The following is a 21,470-nucleotide window of genomic DNA, read 5'->3' as shown; positions in this document are numbered from 1 at the left end:
GACATTGGAAGTTCCTGGTATGACCATTGAGAAAAAAGCATCCACTGAAGGATCCGCATGTGGAATCTGGCCAATGGGAGGAGAGGTATGGCCGCTGCCATGATTCCCAACACCTTTAGAACTAACCTGGCTTTGGCTCTGTTGTTGTTGAGAAGAAGTGACACCAATTTGTGAATGTCTGATATCCTTTGGTTCATTAGCGTTGCAGACATGTTTATAGTATCTAAATTTGCGCCTATGTAGGTAATAGTACGACAAGGCGACAAAACAGACTTTTCGCAATTTATTGAAATACCCAGTTTTGACAAACGCGAAAAGTATAATCTCTGGCCATCAGAAGGAGATGCTTGGTGGGAGCTGTGAGAAGCCAGTCGTCCAAATATGGAAACACCTGGAATCCTTGTCGTCTCAGGTGAGAAGCTACCACTGCCATGCATTTGGTAAACACCCGGGGGGCAGTGGTGAGACCAAAGGGCAGGGCCCTGAACTGAAAATGACTGGTTCCCAGCCTGAAGCGGAGGAATCTTCTGGAGCGTCTGTTCATTTTATGTGATAGTACGCATCGAAGGTCTATAGAGCACATCCAGTTTCCTTTGCCCAAAAGGGGAAGAATGGATTGCAGCGTGACCATCCGAAATCTTGTTTTCTTGACTGATTTGTTCAAGACACTGAGATCCAAAATCGGTCTCCAGTCCCCTGTTTTCTTTGGAACTAAAAAGAACCTTGAGTAGATTCCGGATCCTTGTTGGTCTGCTGGCACTGACTGAATTGCTCTTTTTGCAAGCAGTTTTGAAATTTCCAAAGCTGCTATATCCCTTTGAGCGGGTGGAACATCTGGAAGGGATTTTTTTGACTGATTTGGAAAACGAAGAAAGGGGATAGAATAGCCTTCGGAAATGATGGACTGTACCCATTTGTCTTGAGTCAGGGATAGCCAGGCTTCTGGGTACAGTGACAATCTTCCCGCGACTGCCTCCGAAGATGGGCAGTCGGGCAACACCTCAGGGATGCTGAAAGGGCTTGTCAGGAAAGGCTTCCCGATTGCCCTGGTTCTGCGGACCCCCCCTGCCCCTAGGGCGACGTCTACCCTTGTTATTCCCACCTCTGCCTTTGGTAGGAAAGCGGCTCTGTCGTCAGGCGAAGTCCCTTGAGATTGTTTACGGAACCACATCTTCCCACCCTTCTGGCCTTTGGGGTAAGGCCTAGAAGGAGTAGAAAAACGGACTCCGCCGGCAGAAAGGGTCTTGCCATCAGTCTCGCACCTAGTCAGGGTTTCTTTCACTTGAGGACCAAAGAGAGATGATCCATCAAAAGGGGAGTTCGTGAAAGACGTCTTGAAAGGTTCCGCAAAGTTGCATAGCCGCATCCAGGCGTGCCTACGTAAGGCTACCCGTCCCTGCGGCTCTGCTCGCTCCATCGGCCGCATAAGAGAGGAGGCGCATGGAGGAGTTGGATATGGAATTAAGGGTAGCCAGCTGCGTGTTCATTTTCTCTTGGAAACCCGCAGCTGTAGGGTCCTTAACATTTCACTCGCTTCCTTGATCAAGTCCCTTTGAAGACGAGTGAAATGGCACAGGTAATTCAGCGAACGCATGGTAAATGTCGCTGAGGAGAACATCCGCTTCCCGTACCTATCCATGGACCTAGATTCCTTGTTAGGTGGATGGACAGGCACTGAAGGATCAGCCAGTTCCTTCTTTGTGGCGGCAGCTACCACCATAGCATCCACAGAAACTCCTTTTGATAAAAATTGCTTGTCTGATGGAGCTGTGATGAATTTGGAGGGTCTCCTGGGAGTGGGGTCCACTGAATCAGGAGCCGTCCATGCCTTCTTAGCAACCACCTGCATGAGGGGGTCGAAGGGGGGGGGACACCCAGGAGGTGGAAGGACGAGAGCCAAACGCCTCAAGATACACAGATTCGTCCTCCGAAGGGTTGAGGGCTGGCCAATTTCCCTCTGTTTCAGGATCTCCAGAATGTCTGCAAATGAGACATCTTCAGAAGGGGAACGGGGGGAACCCTCAGAATCATCCAGATCTGTGTCTGACGTGATAGACTCAGGTGAGTCAATGTGTTTCCTCTTGCACTTCCTCTTCCGAGGGGGCTCTTCTGCCAAATCAGGAGAGGCCTCGGAAGAGGATGAAATCCCCACAGGGGGTTCCTGAGGAGCTGGCTCTCTGCGGTCCGGGATGAGGGAGTGAGTCGACTTACCCTGAGGCAGCATAGAGGGAGGGGCGGACGGAGCAGACTGTGGGGTAGAGCCTGGCTCTAACACACTCCGCATGACCTCGAATGCACCCCTGTCAGGCAGAGCCAGAGGTCCCCGCTCCGAAGAGCTAAGAACCCCCCTCGGCACCGACAGTGATGGCTCCGAGGTCGATGTCGGAGCCGAACTCACCAGCGCCGAAGCCCCGAGAGGGAGAGGGGGGTCGGACAAGGGTCCGATGCCACTCACCCCCTCGGAGCCGACGAGGGAAGTCCGGTGCCGAGATTCTTCCAAAGAAGAAAACGGTGCCGACGACGGAGCCGAAGACAATTGTCTCGGCTCCGAAGTAATCACAGTCTCGGTTCCGACGCGACCCGGCTCCGAACTCAGGAGAGTCGAAGGAGGAAAGAGTTGATGGACCGGGGCAGGCATCGACTGATGAGTCGGGCTCTGAAGCATCTGGGCTAGTGCCTCGGACTTAAGTAGTCGACTCACTACCCTCTGAAGGTCATGATCGGACAGCCTCGATGACCTAGAGGAATGAGACCTTTGGCTCCGTTCAGACAGCAGGGGAGAACCTGGAGCCGAATGAACGGAGCCAATAGATGGTGACCTTGATCTCTTTCTAGTTGTCGGCTCCGAAGATCTGGTCGGAGCCGACACGGGTACTTCAATAACCTCGGCTCCAGCCGAGCCGAGGAGCCACAGAAACTGTGGACTGAGACTTATCGGCTCCAGCCGGAGCCGATAAAGGCAAAGGTTGAACAACCTGAGGTCTCGGCTCAGAAGCCGGAGCCAAGACCTCGATGCCTTAGAGGGCTTCCCTGTTGAGACAGACAGGGAATCCTCTGGCTTCAACAAGCCTCTCAGAATTAGCTTGTTTTTTCTTTCCTGCAGGACCCTGGGGCTGAAGCCATGGCAAACAGCACAGGAGTCCTGCAGGTGCAAAGGCCCCAGACAATAGACACAAGAAGTGTGAGCGTCTGTCAGAGACATTTTCTGACAGCACGCATCACACTTCTTGAATCCGGAGACCTTTGCTTCTTTAGACATTGCCTAACTGACAGGTGTACACAAACACACACTCAAACACACCAGTTATACCCTGTCAGAAAATATAATAATTTTAGTAATGATACTAGAATTTAAGTACAATAAAATTATAGTAAAATTATAGTAAACTACACAAACACTCCCTTAGGGAAGAGAAGGCCTAAGGCCCAAGGGAAGAACCAAAGGTTCTTTTAGAAAAGAAACGGGAAAAAAAAATAGGGTCGGGGATAAAGTTCTATGATCTACACTAATCTAAGAAAAATTTAACTTAAAAAGGGGTAAAAAGAGTAACTTTTAGAAGAAAAGCTAACACTCACCAGGAACCGGTAGAAGCAACCAACCTCGAAGCTGTAGCGGCAAACGAGATCTGAGGTAACTCTCGCCTAGCATTGTGGGATATAAGGGGAGCCTCGAGCCGGTGGAACCAACTCTCGAGCTTTTAGAGTGGCCGAGTCGGAGCCGAGGTCGGCTCCGAACCCATCCAGCAAGAATGAAGGCGAGATAGACAACTTAACATATATATATTTATACACACACATTTATGTATGCATATACATATATGTGCCCATGTACATATCATAGGATCATGGGAAGTTACTAGGCTATTGGCCGTGAGGCCCTTACAAGCCTAGCCAAGAATTTAACCCATGTTCCAACAAGTCAGCACCCTATGCCACTGTCCAGCATGGACAAATGTGGAATCCCAGTGGTACATTTTCTGTTCCCCATACAGTTATCCAGGTTGTGCTTAAAAAGGTTTAATGAGGTGCTCTGCTTTATGTGGAGGGGGAGTCTCTGGGACATAAATCTGTCCCGCCAACAAGTCCTATTGATGTCACAGACCAGGTTGAGGTCAAGCATGCAGGTTACCCGAGTGGAGCGTGACTTGCGGATATGCAGCAGTCCCACCAGGTTGGGGTCTGAGACGGCTTTGTATGCCCAACAGAGGTCACCTCTGAGGAGTCTGTAGGAGACTGAGTAGAGGGACAGGGGTTTTAGCCTATCTGTGCAAGACAGATGTTTGAGGCCCTGGATTCTCCGGGTGAAGAACCTCTGTGGTCTCTCCAGCTGCTGCATGGGCTTTGTGTGGTACATGCTGAAAGCTGCACTGTACTCAATAATGGGTCTTATAAGGGGAGAATACAGGGATGTTATAGCCACCTTGTCCCTGGATGAGATACCCTTACTAATGAGGTAGGCCATGTAGAAAGCTGTCCGTACAACGGAGGCAATATAGTGTTCAAAACTTAGTTTGCTATCAACCCGGTTGCCCAAGTCCCTCACAACTGACCGTGTTTTTGTGGGGACATCACTCTCCCCAAAAGAGATGATGATGCATTTTCTGGAATTCAGTTTGAGGCCATGTTTCTGGCACCAGTCATTTGTTTGGGTACACCCTCTTGGAGGATGTCCACATCACTAGGGAAACTGATGACAGCACCCAGCTTGCAGTCATCTGCAAACTTGGTCAGCCATAGTCCACTAGATCTGCCTGCAACTCTGAGAAGTATATCCCAAACAGCAGAGGCCCCAAGACCGATCCCTGGGGTACACCACTTGTTATGAGTCTACTACTTGAGGTGGCTTCCCCTATTTTGACTAGGCTGGTTCTATCAGTGAGCCAGTTTGCTACCCATTGGTAACATATGGTTTGATGCCTAGTTGAGAGAGTTTATCTATTATACCCGAGTGGGTAATAGTATCGAAGGCTTTGGCCAGGTCAAGGTAGGTGGTGTGCACCATCTTCCTCTCGTCTGTGGCCTTGGAGACTGTCTCAAAGAAGTCGACCAAATTTAACAGGCATGACCTCTCCTTGACAAAACCAAACTGTATGGGATCAAGTGTCTGGAGGTTGCCAATGTCCTTCTTAATCTGCTCCATGGCCTTGCAGGTCAGGCTAGTTAGGCTGATGGGTCTATAATTTCCTGGATCGGTGGACGCTCCACCTTTGTGCAAATGGATGACAGTAGCTGTCCTCCACTCAGCTGGGATAAAGCCGGTACTCGGGCTTTGGTTGAATAGGGTACCTAATGGTGCTGCAAGTTCCTGCCTGAGTTCATGTAGGATGCAGCCTGGAATGTTATTGGTTCCCATGGAGGCTGTATTTTTTGTCTTTGAGAGGACACTGATAACTTGCTCCCTGGAGATAAGGGGGAGGGAGGCAGGTACTGGGGATGTTATGTTCTACTGATGGTGGGGATAGAGGAGTGAAGGTTTCACTAAACCTGTCTGCCAGCAGGTTGACTTTATCTACAGCGTTGGTGTATGTGGTGTCCTTGACCACCAATTCTGAGTAGCTCTGGGTGCTTCCCTTGAGACTGCGGACATATGTGAAGACGGTCTTATGATTGTCTTTAGTAGATGTCGCCAGTTTGGACTTGAAGTTTGCTTTGGAGGATTTCACTAGTGTTCTTATTTGCATGTTCAGGCTAAGGAGAGATTGCTTCCAATTAGACACCTGGCCCTTCTTGGTCCTGGATAGCAATTTTTTTCCTTTTATTATAGAGTTTATTTATTGTGGATGCCCCCAGACAAGTTTATTCTTCCTTGAGGAGGATGATTTTGTCCTGTCTGGTATTCCTGATCACATGCAGCTATGTAAATGCTCGTACAGTACTTTGGTGTAGGTATGGACACATGTGCCAGTTCCTATGGAGGGGAGGGGGCTGTGAAGCTGTTTATACTTTCCCTCAGGAGGTTGTAATCAGTTTTGGAGAAGTTTTTTTAATTGACCCTAGCTGCTGGGGTGGGGACGGAGGAGATGGTGACTTAAGTGACTGCTTTATTGTCGGATCTTACCAGGGATGATGACACTGCAGGGGTGCTGCAGTGGTTACTCGTTTTGGTTAATACCAAGTCCAAGACATTTTCACCTCTTGTGTAGGTGTCAACCAACTGGTCCAAGGTATTTGCATTAATGAAATCAAGGAATCCCTGGGCATGTGTGTTTTGGCATGAGTATTTCTTCCAGTCTATGGTTGGATAGTTAAAGTCGCCCAGGATCAGGGTAAAGGGTTGAATCTTGATAGATTTGAAGAGGTCCAGATAGGTGGAGTGGGCATCTTGAGTCACAGTCAGAGGCCTACAGCTAACTGTGATTTGAATAGGGATCTTGTCAATTGTTAATTGCACCTGGAGTGTTTCCTGTGCATCATACTGTTTAACCAGCTTACAGGTGTTTATGTCTTTTACATATATTGCAACTCCACCTCCTTTTGTTTTGCTACCCAAGGTTTGGGATCTGAATGAATGATAGGATGAGTAACCTGGTATGACTCGGGTGCTCTCTACAGCTTTGAACCAGGTTACTGTGACTGCACAAATGTCAGCTTTTTCCAGGGTTAAGAATGCTTTCAATGAGTGCAGTTTCGTGTTTAGACTTCTAGTGTTTAGCAGCATGACCTTTAACTTACGTTCTGATGAAATTTTCATGTTGGTAGTTTTGACCTCATGGCATTGCCTAAAAAAGGCACTATGGGGAAGGCAAGAGCCCTTGCCAGGAGACTGAACCCCAAGGGAGACAGATGCAGGCCATCTCTGGCAAAGCATCGTGATTTGTCAATCATGTCATCCCAGGCTCTCAGGTACTGGAGCCCCTTGGAATGACACCAGAAACTAAATCAATTGTTAAAGTCAATCATTTTCTGTTTGTATTGAGGCATCATTCTGAGTGATAGTAGAATGCTGCTTAAGGCTAGGAACGTACCTGCTGGGGGACATACTCAGCGAACTCGATCGTGTCTCTCTTCATATAGTCCACGGAGGTACATCTCAAGTTGTTCACTCCAACATGGACTATGACAGAGTCATAACAGTACTTGTTGATAGACGAGTGCATTGGTGATATGGCGGATTCTAGCACCCAACAAACAACTAACCATGACTTTCTCTTTATCCAGCCACACACGCAAACACAGTGAGTGGATGGTCTACTTAAGGCTACTAACCCAGAAATGAGCAAGGAGTTTAGAGTTAATGAGGGACTACTGCTCCCACTGACCTGATGTTCAGCATACTGGAGACTACTGGGTCTGAACAGGGTCATACAGTGAATTACATACACCAGAAAAAAGACAATATGAAAAATATCCTTGCGAGGGGAAAACAGCTGAAACCCTTCTGAAGATAAATCAGCTGCATTTAACTACTCCTGAGGTCAAAGTAGTGTTGTTAAAGATCAATCTAGACGAAGCATAATTTTTAGAACATGGAAAACAGGTCACATCATCTTTATTACCATGGAAACTCACCCCAAAGCCATCAAAATTTAGCTCTTTTTTGAAATAACTGCCAATGGTGAAACAAATAAAATAGCATACTAGCACAAAACACATATGTAAATGTGTGTATGTGCATATATCTATATACATATCACTGGAGTAAAGCTCTCACATAAAAGCACTCCTAATGTGAATCAGTTTGTCAGCAGTACACATAGTGCACCCATCACACATAATTCAAAGCAGACACATAGACCCACATATGCTAAAGCACTTAAATATAAGCTTCCTAAACCCCAAAGACTTCATAGACAAAGTACACATGACAAATACCCTCAGCAGCCTCGAATGTACTCTTTCAAAATAACACCCACATCACCACATAGAGCCACATCTGACGGATCCTTTACTTCTAAGCCCATATGGCAAGCCACCACACAATCCAACATTCTAGTCACTGGAGACTCCATTGTGAGCCATAATGATCTCCCTCTCACCAGGCTGAGTAAGGAGAAATTAAAATCCAGTTTCTTATCAGGGGTTAGGATCTGCCACATTATGCACATACTCACGTCAATGGACCACATGTATCCGTATGACTCAGTCATAGTTCATTTGGGTGTAAATGACCTGAGATGTACCTCCCTAGACCTTATGAAGAGAGACATCATGGAACTCCTAGAGTGTGTGTGTCCCAGGCTGATATTAGCCTAGCACTGAGCAGCATTTTACCTTCACCAAGGATAATGCCACAATATGAACAAAAGATGACTGACTTTAATAACTGGCTTAATTTCTGGTGTCATTCTATGGGGGTGTAATATTTGTCAGTATGCAAGGAGATGGTCAACAGACCACACTGCTTTGCCAGGGATGGTCTGCACCTTTGCCCTCTAGGCTTTTGAATACTGGCTAACACATTGTACTCCCCCACAGTGCCTTTTTTAGGCAATGACAAACTGCAAGTACTTCCGACAAAGCAAATCAAAACCAAGAAAATCTAAAGGTGCAACTACTTAATGCTACAAGTCTAAACAAAAAGCTACACACCCTAGAAGCTCTCTTCAGTCTAGAGAATGCTGATGTCTGTATAGTCAATGAGACATGGTTTAAACCCGCAGACAGCACACCAACAGTGCAAGGTTATAATGCTTTCCAAACATTTAGACCAGCTACTACAAAGAAAGCAACTAAAAGTGGAGGTTTCTTGGTTTACATCAAAAATAAATATGCCTCAAGGCTGGTCTAAAAGGGCAACGCACATGAGTTTTCCATGTTCAAATCACCATAGCCAAAATCCAATACCACTTCCTAGCAAGCTACAAGTCCCCCCCCCCTATTACCCAGTAAACCCATACCAAGTATTTACACTTATTGGAAACATTTACCATCCAACCCAATACCATATTCATGGGCAACTTTAATTACCCCAATATTAACTGGGAATAATATACAACACCAAATGTACAGGCACAAAGATTCCTGGATTTTGTGAACCCAAACTCCCTGAACCAGATTGTGAGTACACCAACCACGGGTGAACCCATACTGGATCTGGTCCTCACTAATATGGGAGAGTGCTGTATACCCCCTAGTGTAATGTTTTCTCTGGTAAGGTCAGACCACAAAATGGTCTCCTTTGAAAAAAAAATAAAACCTGAAACCCCAGCAAACCCTGGAATATCCAGGAACTACTCTAAGGCTAACTTCCTCCTATGAAGTGATAACCTGGAAAAATTTCAAGCCACCATAATCCCTGAGAATATTACTACCTATACTGAATTGTTCACAGAAACCCTATACAAACATGTTAGTACCTGCACAGAGGAACAAGGAAGAAGTACAGACCTAACTCAAAAAACAAGCCATTCTGGTGGAATCACAACATCAATAGACTGTATAGTAGAAGGAAGAAAATTATGCCAAAAATTAGGAGAGACAGCACCCAGCAGTATAAAATCGCCCTTATCAAATGAAACAAACAACTCAAAGGGCAAATAAAATATACCAAAGACAAATTTGAGGTAAATTTGGTTTCCCAGACCAAAGACAACCACAAGGCATTCTTTAGCTATGTCTGCAACCTCAAAGGCAATACACAATTGTTTGCAGAGCTCACTGTTAATGGGGCCACCTATACTCAAGTCAGAATATATAGCAAACCTATTGGCTGACAAATTCAGCTCCAACTTTCCCTGTTTTTCCCCCTCCACCTTCCCCCAGGAAATACCATCAAATATAACTCCCCCTCCTAACACTAGGGAACAGGTCCTTAATATCCTCTATAAGGCCAAGGACACTGCATCAGTGTGCCCAGAAAACATCCCAGAATGCCTTCTAAATAGCATGAAACATGACCTATCAGGTCCTCTGGAACCACTATTTAACTGTAGCCTCTAAACAGACTTCATGCCTCATGAATGGAGAACAGTAACAGTCATCCCTCCATGCAACGGTGGGCCATCTACAGACCATGGAAAAAACAGACCCAAAAGTCTCAATGGTCTCATATGAAAAGCCATGGAAAGATTTATCATGGAAATGATGAATTATGACATAGGAAACCTCCAGACACTGAACTCTACTCAATTTGGTTTCTACAAGGGCAGGTCATGCCTACTTCACCTGGTGGACTTCTTGAGAAGGTCACCAAAGCAATGGATAAGGGCAAAATGGTTCACACTGCCAACCTTGACCTGGCCAAAGAATTTGATACAATACCCTACTTGGGTATTTGTTGGCAAATTCGGGAGGGTAGGTAAAAACCCTTATGTCACCTGGTGGACAGCCAGGTTCCTCACAGACAGGACCCAGGAAGTTAAAATTGGGGAGTCCACCTCTACAAAGTGGCCTGTCACATCACAAGTGGAGTTCCTCAGGGATCGGTCCTGGGACTGCTCCTTTTATGCATTTACTTCTCTGAAGTGAAGGCCAATGTCAAAGGCCTCTGGCTGACTAAATATGCAGAAGATTGCAAATTAGGTGCAGTGACTGAATCCTTCACTGACACAAATATTCTCCAGGAATCACAAATATTCTCCAGGAATGGATGAAACAGACAAACAACTGGTGTCACAGCCATGGAATAAAAATAAATGCCAAGAAATGTATAACAGTATCCTTCAGGAAGTCATCCACCCCTGGTAACTATCATATTGAGAACACACCTTTAAGCTGACTCAGTATTCAGATACTTGGGGGGGGGGGACACAGAAAATAATCTAGCCTTTAATCATCACGTGTCTACAGTCATGAGGAAATCATTCCATGTTGTTCAGCTTATAAAAAAATATGGCATGCAGGTCCAAGGAAGTCAGTGTTCCACTGTATGCAGCATTCATCAGACATATCATTGAGTACAGTGCCCCTCTTTTGGTATGACTTAACCAGGCATACCAAAAAACTGGAAAGTCCACAGAGGATCCTCACTAAAATAATGCAGGTCTTAAGTAACATGTCCTGTGCAGAGAGCTTCAAGGCTCTATCCCTGTATTCTGGCTCTTACAGGCTGTTGAGAGGAGATCTATGCCTGGCATACAAAGCATTGTCAGACTCCACTTTGACGGGCCTCCTGCATATCCTCAAAACAAGCAGCACCAGAATTACCCATTCTAAAAACTTAAACCTTGCCTGTCTTGAACAGACAGGTATGCATTCCAGAGACTACACCTTCTCTGGAACAGGATCCCCATCTATGTGAAGCAGAGTTTCTCACTAACCCAATTCAATTGTAACTTGGACAACTGGATGGGGAACAGGAAATTCATCCCTGGTTTGTCACCTATGTCTCTAATGGACACAGACAGCGTGTGAATGGTTCATCTCCCAGGCCCCTGCTTGTAAATGTTTCATCTTCTAAGCCTCTGCTAACACTTATCAAGGGTACCAGAACTTATGAGAGATTGGGGATGCATGGCTGGGCTTAAAAAGGACCTTGTGGTTGCTAGCCAAGTAAACAATATATATATATATATATATATAGAAATTATGCATGTGTGTACTTCTGTATGTATATACACACGTGTGTGTGTGTGTGTATATATATATATATATATATATATATATATATATATATATATGGAAACACTTCACATAATCGAATGACTGAAATCTCAAATTTCATATGGTCGAGATTTCAGTAAATCGAATATGTGTAGTGTTCAAAAATAAGAGTTTAATTACCTTAATATGTTACATGCACACAGAGGCAAGTATTGTTGTATGCTCTGTGTGTACGTAATGTTTTATTTGTTTTGCGGTGTTGACTTTTTTTTTTTATTTGTTGGTTTCACTTCAGAAGTTCGAGTTTCCGAAACTCGATCTTTTGGTTTCGGTTATTTGCAGTTCAAGATTTTGGTAATTCGAACTTCTGAAGTGAATCCATATATATATATATATATATATATATATATATATATATATATATACATACATATATATATATATATATATATATACATACAGACATACACACACAAAAACACACAGACACCATAGTGAGTGGTAGGTTGACTCTTTAAGGCTACTAACCCAGAAATGAGCAAAGAGGTTAGAGCTAATGAGGGACAGCTGCCCTCAGTGCCCTTATGTATAGCAATCTGGTGACTTCTGGGTCTGTAGAGGGTCATAGGAGGAATTAAATATACCAGAAAAAAGTCAATACGAAGGCTATCCCTGTAAGGGGAAGGGAGCTGATGCCCTTCAGATGAGAAATGATCTTTATTTACCTTTCCCTGGGTGGAAGAAGGCGGCAGTTTTTCCTTCTCTTTCAACTTTCTGGTTTAAAAGCCGTGTTTGCGCTTGCTTCCCGCCTTTCCTGTAACTAGTTTAGTCCAGGTACAGATTTGCTGTATTCAGGACTGTTTGTAAGCTTCTGAGCCCCTCAAGCCTTTCTGTGTTGGCGGGAAGCCTTCTGGCTTATCAATGGGAGTGGTAAGCACTAGGTAACCTATCGACTAGAAGAGGAGTGGTTTCTGGCCCGGAAATTGTAGCTTATTGGCCGTTTGGGCAATTTTTTCCATCTCTTTCAACTTTCTGGTTTAAAAGTCCACATCTGCGCTTGTTTCTCACCTTTCCTGTAACTAATCTAGTCCAGATAGAGATTTGCTGTATCCAGGACTGTTTGTAAGCTTCTGAGCGGTGCCAAAGTCTGCTCTTCAATTTTTCCCTTAGATCTGCTAGTTCTCTCCTCTCCTGCACCTTTACTAGCTTATTAGTTTAGCACTTTACCAGACTTCTTGTAGCAATTATTGTAGCACACAAAAGTGCCACCAGCACTAAACGTTCTACAAGGAAACAGCTCCAGTACTTAGTAATACCCACCCCTCCAGGCATGTCTAAAGGTCAGTTCTTTGTGCTTTCTCCTATTAACCTGGTGAACTTGGGCATCCTGAGGCAATGTAGCAACTGCTTCATGTACACTGACAACCCTCTCTTCTTACATCCCAAAACTCAGACTAGTGAGAGATGCACTTATATATCCAAATTGGAAGCCATGCACATTCCAGCCAAGATCGGAATAGCTAGTGAAGAGGAGAAGGTCAACACTTGCACCACACCACATGGAACACATAGCCCTCCAAAACACACATCTGCACTGCCTTCACATAAAAACACAAACCACACACCCACCTTCGCGGAGGCTCTCAGTAAAAATCTACCCAAACAGCAAAGACCTCCAAGGCAGAAACGCACTCGACCACCACAACACAACACTAATCACGAGACGCACAACTCTCCTAAACAGTGTGCCACTCAACCAAATCCCCTAAGGCAAAACAGCATGCCCAACACACTAGTCACAGGTGACTCGATAGTGAGGCACACTGATGTCGCAATCACTAGGTTGAATAAGGAGAAACTAACAGTCAGCTGCCTGTCAGGCACCAGGATCCACCACATAATGCACGCACTCAGGTCCCTCAACACCAGGTACAAATATGACTCTGTCATTGTACATGTGGGTGTAAATGACCTGAGACGTACCTCATTGGACTACATGAAAAGAGACATGGAAGAGCTCTCGGATTATGTAGTCCAGGTGGGTATGACCCTAGCCCTGAGCAGCATCCTACCATCAACCAGAATGATACCACAGTACAAGCGGAAAATGATTGATTTGAACAATTGGCTAAGTTTCTGCTGTCATTCTAAGGGGATCCAGTATCTATCCGTCTGGGATGACATGACTGACAGACCTCAATGCTTTGCCAAAAATGGCCAGCATCTGTCACCCTGGGTTTCCAGATATTGGCCAAGGCTCTTGCCATCCCTCTAGTGTCTTTTTTAGGTGGTGTTCCAAAGACCAAATTACCACGATAACACCAACAAACAAATGCAGTCTAAAAGTCATGCTGCTCAACGCTAGAAGTCTAAATCTCAAAATCCACTCGCTCAAAGCACTCCTTAAAATGGAGAACATCGACATTTGTGCTGTAACAGAGACCTGGTTCAAGGCAGCAGAAAGCACCCCTGCACTACATTCCACACCTTTCAGCCCCAGAACTTGGACCGAAGCTCCAAAGGCGGTGGTGTTTCCATATTCATAAAGAATGTGCACACCTCCAGGCTGGTAGCCCAACATAACGCATCTGAGATGCTTCAGATGCAGCTAACATTGGGTAAGACAGCAATTCAGGTCGTAGCCTGCTATAGGACCCCAACCATGTCCCAAGACTCGCACTCCACATTCCTAAGCACCCTGGAGAATATTAGGGTCCAATCTAACACTCTCATACTGGGTGACTTCAACTACCCCTCCCTCTATTAACTGGGAAAATTACTCATGTACCAATATACTTGCCCAACGCTTTCTGCAATTCATTAATTCCAATGCCGTGGACCAGCTCGTTCTTACCACCACTAGAGGTAGCAACATCCTTGACCTGGTCATTACTAACATGGGCGATTGTTGCTCTACACCAATAATCAACTCCTCCCTGGTTAGGTCCGACCACAAACTAATCACCTTGGAAATCCATATCCCTCCCACCCCCCACCCCACAACGATAACCACCATGAAAAACTTCCATAGCTAAAACTGGGCACCTAAAAACATAGGTGGCTAACTTCACGGCACCCATGCAAATGGAGAATAGTTGCATGACTGCTGAATAATACACCAATACACTGTATGAATACTTACACAAATGCATGGATCTCGCCATACCCAACAGAACCAAGATACTCTCCTCAAAAAAAAGAAAGCCAATCTGGTGGTCCCCTGCCATAAACAAACTCCATAACAGAAGGAGGAAACTGATGCGGAATTATGTGAAGTCTCAAGACTGGAAAAACTCCCTTATCAGCTTCAGCAAAAGGTTGAGATCTCTCATCAAATCCTCTAAAGCTAGCTATGAAAACAGAATTGCAGCAGATAGTAAAGACAACCACAAGGCCTTCTATAGTTATGTAAAGAATCTCCAAGGCAATACCCAGATTTGCTCTGAGCTACTGCACAATGGTACCTCCTATACCAAGCCAACAGATATTGCCAATATACTGGCCGACAGATTCAGTGCTAACTATACCCCCCCCAAGGACCAATCACAATACCATTAGATTGCCAGGCACCCAGTATTACTGCTGCACAGGTTAAAACAGCACTGTCCAAGGCCAAGAATACAGCTTCTATGGGACCTGACAATATCTCTGGCTATGTTCTACATGAACTACAGAGTGAACTGCCACCTCACCTGTGTGCCCTGTTCAATCACAGCCTCACCTCCGGCTTTGTCCCTACCGAATGGCCCACTGCTACAGTCATCCCACTCCACAAAGGAGGAGCAACTATAGACCCTGGGAACTATCGCCCCATTAGCGTAGTCTGATATGCAAAACTATGGAACGCATCATCATGGACCTAATAAACAAGGATATAGGGAATCTCCAAACTCTGGATCCTACACAGTTTGGTTTTGTGAAGGGTAGATCATGCCTGCGCAACTTGGTCGACTTCTTTGAGTCCGTCACCAGAGCTGTGGATGAGAGCAAGGTGGTTCATACAGCCTACCTTGATCTGATCAAGGCCTTTGATACCATTCCACTCAGGAATCATAGAAAAACTCACTAAGCTAGGCATCAACCACTATATAACTACGTGGGTTGCAAACTGACCCACAGTGTGAAAGTACCTGACTCCAAGTCAAACTGCCGACTAGTCACGAGTGGAGTCCCACAGGGTTCGGTCTTGGGTCCTCTCCTGTTTGGTATCTACTTCTCTGAATTCCAGGCCAACACAAAGGGACTCTGGCTGACAAAGTTTGCAGATGATTGCAAGTTGGGAGCTATTATTAACTCCCCAAGTGATGTTGACATCCTACAGAAAGGCCTCAATGAGACCAACGACTGGTGTCAGAACCATGGCCTTAAGCTCAATGCCAAAAAATGTGTCATCCCCATTGGGAAAAACCTGGTTCCCTTGAATTACCACATTGATGGTAGTCCACTGAACACAGAAGGCATTATAAGAGATCTGGGAACACAGGTTGACAGCAACCTCTCTTTTGACCACCACATTGCCACTGTGGTCAGAAAGTCCTTCTATGTGGCACATCTCATTACTAAGGGTTTTGCATCCAGGAAGAAAGAGGTCATTGTCTCCCTCTACTCTTCCCTCATTAGGCCAATCATCGAGTACAATGCCCCATTTGGCATGTACCTCATTAGACACCTGCAACAACTGGACAGGCTGCAAAAGTACCTCACAAAGGGGATCCTAAGCCTTAAACACCTGTCCTATATGGACAGACTCAAAAAACTCCAACTATTTTCTCTCTCATATCACCTACTTAGAGGCGATCTCTGCTTGACTTACAAAGCCATGTCTGACCCAGTTCTGTTAGAAATGCCACATCTAAAGAAATCCCAATCCCTCTGCACCACATGCTCCAGAGACCTCAACCTCATTACCACAATCAATATAACATGCTGGAGGGACAGGTTCATAACCCAGAGACTACCCATGCTAAGGAATAGACTTCCCATACATGTCAAGCAGAACTCCTCACTGACCCTCTTCAAGAGAAATCTTGATGTGTGGATGGCAAATAGAAAATTCACCCCAGGGATCACTTTGGTGGCTCTACTCGATAGAGGCACTAGGAACTAAGGTCAGGTGGCACGATGTCAGGGTAATCCTATGAGCTAGGCTTGAAGGCTCCAGGGCCATTAGCCTAGTACACACCTGAGAACCTGTGTGACTGCTGCTTTGTTTTTGTGAAGTCTCTAAATACAGTTAATTTATTTTTGTCAGCCACAGTGACAAAACCCTTTCTATAATGAATGAAGAGAAATTGATTTTGGCTTAAACTTTAAAAAGCAGACAATACAGGAACCTGAGAATATTTTTTTTTTTCAAATATTTTATTGATTTTCAAAAAGACAAAACATAATTTCTACTAGAATACAAATGAAACAAATGACAAACTATATACAATATGTACATATGGCCTATATGAAAAAATGAGAATATCTTTGGTTAGTGAGAGATAGTCACACATAAAAATATCAGAGTATTTTCTCCAAGTACTAAAAAGACGTGGAGATCTTTAAAGTCTCGATGACAGAAAAAAACCTTCTTCCAAGCATTGTTGATCCATTTATTTATTTATTAGGGAAGATTCTTGTTTCTTTTACATTTGTGTCCAAATGTATTGTTTCTTCTAGTAGAGTCATAAATTCTTGAAAGTTGGGTTCAGATGAAGTTTTCCATTTTCTTGTAATACATTTTCTAGCAATTGCTAGTATAGGCAACAGTAGCTACAAATTCTTTTTGCTGACTAAAGTGTTTAGTATGAAATGCCTTTTCCTCTCTTCCAATCTATATTTATTACAGACAAATGGAGTTTGAAACTGGAAAGCTGATTCCAGCTACTAATGTGCTTGTTACAAACAAAACAGTATATTGTATCTATCTATCTATACAACACACACACACACATGAGAGAGAGACAGAGATGGATATTTATTTTTTTATGCATTTATTTATCTTATTTTACATTTGTTGACTGGGTTAGTCTGGCTGGGCAGAAGCCCTTTTTCAGCAATGACCCGGGGAAAAAAGCTCCATTAGAGTACAAATATAGCAGTCTAGTATACACATTACACATCATATTCTAACAACAGAGTTAGCAGAGAACTATTTACAATATTTACATTACAGTCAAGATTAAACAGTAGTTTTGCAGTAAGGATTTACAAAGCATAGTAAAGGAGTAAAACTGTGGAGATGAATAGAGGTAATAAAGAGGGGGTTTAAGAATCAGGTATAGGAGAGAGGGAGGTTGGAAATAGGCAGTGGAAAAAGGGGTTAGAGGAGGTGGCTAGACATAAATAGGGATGTTATATAGGAAAATTAAATTTGAAGATGAGACTGGAGGTTGAGGATAGAAAAACTTGTGGAACTACAGGGAGAGAGGGGTATGTAATGTAGAATAGTATGAAGGTTAGAGGAGAGAGAAAGAGGGATATCATAGATATTTTTATGGTGGCTGATTACAGTGGCAGTACCAATTACCTTATATGTATTTATAAGTAAGTACTATGCTAGCTGCCTTTGTATGACAGTTTAAGCATATCCAATTTCCCGTCAAAGGTACCTTATGTCTATGACGTAAATACCTTAACCATCATGCCAAATCCCAAACCTATTTGCTAACTGGTGTAAAGCACTGCTCACACTGATGAATTTCAATCTCAGCCCAAGAAAGCATTACAGTTTGACAACTGAAGAGATGTACTTTAAGAGGTATAAATAGAAGTTATGTCCTTACCATAACGTTCCATGTGGAGTGTTCATCTCGCCTTTGTTCTTACACATGGGTTCGGAGCCGATCCTCGGCTCCGTGTCGGCCGCTTGCAAGCTCTGCAATGAGAAGAAGCTCGAGACAACCTAATACCCACAATCCCCCTCTGCCTTTACCTCAGATCTAGTTTGCAAGCAAACCAGCAGCCAGAGAGAGCACACTCATGCCAAAAATTACATAATCAAGAAATCATCTATAGATATATATATATATATATATATATATATATATATATATATATACACATGTACATCATACATATACAACCACTGCAAATGCAGAAGGAGAATACTCCAGACCAGGCACCAAATTGAACGTTCTTCCTGAGGGTGGGAGGGTGGGAATGTAAGAACAAAGGTGAGATGAACACTCCACATGGAACGTTATGGTAAGGACATAACTTCTATATGTGAGAGTGTTCAATCTCGCCGTTTGTTCTTACACATGGGTAGCGTCCCTAGCTCCATGTTCCTGAGGAACTCACGGGAGAACGTTCTTGAGCACAGTGGAACCAAAGGTTGCCCTATCCCTAGAAACCCTGTCCACTTTGTAATGAGAGATGAATGTATGCGGTTTAGCCCAAGTAGCAGCTGCACAAATCGTGTCTAATGGTAGGCGAGCTGCGTGAGCCAAGGATGTAGACACTGATCTTGTAGAATGTCCTTTAGGTTTGACAGATAAGGATTGATTTGAAGAATCATAAACGTATACAATACAATCAGTTAGCCATTTGGAAAGAGTTCGTTTAGTAACCGCTACATCTTTCCTGCTGTCAGCAAAGGCTACAAAAAGTTGATCAGATTTCCTGTGATCCTTTGTTCTATCCAAATAAAACCTGAGTTGTCTATGGACATCTAATTTGTGTAACATATACTCTAACTTATTAGAGTGATTCTTGAAAAAGGTGGGTAATTCAATGGACTGATTAATGTTATTGGTAGAGCAAACTTTGGGGAGAAAGGATGGATTAGTGCGAAGAGATACTCTGTCAGAGTGGAAGATCAAATAAGGGTGTTTAATAGAAAGAGCCTGAAGCTCAGACACTCGCCTAGCGGATGTAATGGCTACCAAGAAGAGAGTCTTCCACGATAAATACTTCAATGGACAAACGGAGGCTGGCTCAAAAGGGGGCAACATCAATTTAGATAGTAAAAGGTTCAGATTCCAAGGTGATGTAGGAGTTCTAAATGGTGGTCTAATATGAAAAGATCCTTTTAAAAAGGCCTTACAAAGTCTGTGAGCCATAACAGGTGCCCCACATTCTTCCACATGAAAGTTGGAAATGGCAGCCAATTGCACTCTTAAAGTGGCAGGAGAAGCTCCTTCATGGAACAATTCTGTTAAAAACTCCAAGATCTTGTTTAACGGAGCTATGACAGGGTCCAAATGATGTGAATTTGCCCAGAAGACAAAACGCTTCCATTTACTAGTGTAGGTCTTTGTAGTGGAAGCTTTATGAGAAGCCACTAGTATATTCTGAACTGCCGGTGTAAGAGAATCAGACCTGGCTAAAAAGGGAAGCAGAGCAGCCAAGCTGCTAGATGGAGTGATTCGAGAGAGGGGTGAGGAACTCCTGATGAGTGAGTCAGTAGATCTGGCTCTGGGTCCAGAATCCAAGGTCCCCGAATGCGGTGTTGCAACAGAAAGGGGAACCAAATTTGACGAGGCCAGAATGGGGCAATGAGGATTATCGTCCTTTGAAGGTTGTTGGCTTTCTGCAGAAACTTTGCAATCAGGGGAAAGGGAGGAAAAGCGTACAGGAGACCCGGGGGCCAATCGTGCACCAGCGTCCCTGGGGACTTCCCTGGAGGGGTAATAGGGCAAAGTAGCTCCTGCATTTGGCGTTCATTGGAGACGCAAAAAGATCGCAGGAAGGCTGGCCCCACTTGCGAAAAATCGTCTTCGCAATTGACTGTTTGAGGGACCACTCGTGAGGCAACAGGACTGCTCTGCTCAGCCTGTCGGCTATGACGTTGGATGACCCCGGGATGTGCGTTGCGATCAGAAAGCGACCCGTGGACTCCGCCCATTGCCAAATTCTCATGGCCTCTCTGCATAGCTGATAAGACCTGGTTCCCCTTGCTTGTTTATGTACCAGACTACAGACATGTTGTCTGTCTGAACTGCAATAGTCCCTAGAGGAAGAAGGGGAGCAAAGTGTTGCAATGCTAGAAACACTGCCCTCAACTCTAGAACATTGATGTGCAGATTGTACTCCAAATTGGTCCATTCGCCTTGGACTGTCTGTCCCTGAAAGATGCCCCCCCACCCTATCAGGGAAGCATCCGTGGTTACCGTCGCTGTCGGTGTGGGTAGCACAAATGGTCTTCCGCTGGAAAGGTTGCAAGTCTGAAGCCACCAGGTTAGGTGTGATTTGCATGTGTTTGTAATCAGAATTTCGTGTGTCAGAGGTAGCTGTTGGAACGACCATTGTGCAAACAGTAGCCATTGTAGAACTCTCATGTGCAGTCTTCCCAATGGTATCGCAATGAGAGAAGCTGCCATGAGACCCAAGACCTTCAGAACCAGCTTTGCTGGGGATTTTTTGGATGACAGAAGGAGAGAAATGTGGCTTTGTAGTGAGGCTATCCTTTCTGGAGGGAGCCTTAGAATTAAATGATGCGTATCTAATTCCGCTCCTATGAATAAGATATGCTGTGATGGCTGTAGTAAAGATTTTTCGAAATTTACGGAAATTCCGAGGTGAACACAAAGTTGTAGAGTGTAATCCCTGGCCTGTATCAGTTGACGCCGGGTGGTGGCAGAAAGGAGCCAGTCGTCCAGATACGGAAACACCTGGAATCCTAGACGTCTCAGATGAGACGCTACCACTGCCATGCATTTGGTGAAAACCCTGGGGGCTGAGGTCAGACCAAAGGGCAGGGCTCGAAACTGATAGTGACTGGCTCCCAGCCGGAAGCGCAAATGATCCCTGGACGCCCTGGCCATTTTGATGTGGTAGTATGCGTCCTTCAGATCTATTGAGCACATCCAGTTGTCCTTCTGTAAGAATGGAAGGATTGATTGAAGTGTGACCATTCGAAACTTTTCTTTCTTGACGAAGGTGTTGAGGTTGCTTAGGTCCAGAATCGGCCTCCAGTCCCCTGTCTTCTTTGGAACTAAAAAGAACCTTGAGTAAGTTCCGAATCCTATTTGGTCCGCTGGGACTGGTTGGATGACTCTTTT

Source organism: Protopterus annectens, chromosome 4.part0 (genome assembly GCF_019279795.1).
Source record: "Protopterus annectens isolate FY-2018-M chromosome 4.part0, PAN1.0, whole genome shotgun sequence".
Lineage (NCBI taxonomy): Eukaryota > Metazoa > Chordata > Ceratodontiformes > Protopteridae > Protopterus > Protopterus annectens.
This window is presented reverse-complemented; position numbering follows the sequence as displayed.